This window comes from Carcharodon carcharias, chromosome 9 (assembly GCF_017639515.1).
Source record: "Carcharodon carcharias isolate sCarCar2 chromosome 9, sCarCar2.pri, whole genome shotgun sequence".
NCBI classification, from domain to species: domain Eukaryota; kingdom Metazoa; phylum Chordata; class Chondrichthyes; order Lamniformes; family Lamnidae; genus Carcharodon; species Carcharodon carcharias.
Genome location: NC_054475.1, coordinates 156,560,957 through 156,561,885, shown reverse-complemented (window position 1 = coordinate 156,561,885; position 929 = coordinate 156,560,957).

The window sequence follows — 929 nt, the reverse complement described above, 5'->3', positions numbered from 1 at the left end:
GGGCCAGCATTTATTGTCCATCCCTAATTGCCCTTGAGAAGATGTTGGGGAGCTGCCTTCTTGAATGCACAGTCTACCATCATGTGACTCTCTACATCATATTGTGAGCAGTACGGTTTCCCCATTTCAACATAGAATCACAGAATCTTTACAGTGCAGAAGGAGGCCATTCAGCCCATCAAGTCTGTACTGGTTAATTGAACAAGCATTCTACTTAATCCCACTCCCCGGCCTTATCACCGTAGCCTTCCATATTCTTTCTTTTCAGAAAGCAATCCAATTCCCTTTTGCATACCTCGATCGAAACTGCGTCCACCACCTTTTCAGGAAGTTTGTTCCAGACTCCAACCACCCTCTGAGAAAAAATTTTTTCCTCGCATCACTTCTGCTCCTTTCGCCCATTATTTTGAATATGTGCCCTTTGGTTCTTGATGTACCCTTGAGTGGGAACGGTTTCTCACTACTTACCCTGTCCATACCACTCAGGATCTTGAATACCTCTATCAAGTCTCCTCTCAGCCTTCTTTTCTCCAAGGAAAACAGACCCAACCTCTCCAATCTATCCTCATAGCTACAGTTGTTTATCCCTGGAATCATTCTTGTGACTCTCCTCTGTACTCTCTCCAATGCCTTCACATCCTTCCTCAAGAATTTGTTTTTAAGTTGTGATGCAATTTTATTTACTTTTTTCATCAGTTTTACAGTAAAGCCAGTATTCAATCCACTAATATGGTTAAACATCAAGTAATATGAACTACCATGTGTTAGTATAAAATTAATCACAAATATAGCTACCGTTAAGGCAGTTGGTTTCATTCAGATATCATCTCCCTTGTACATTATCAAGAGGAAACAAATTAGCTCAATGAGTCAGTGCTTTTTTCTACAATTGTAGACTAAAAATCAGGCCTTCTTCAAAAGGTCAAATT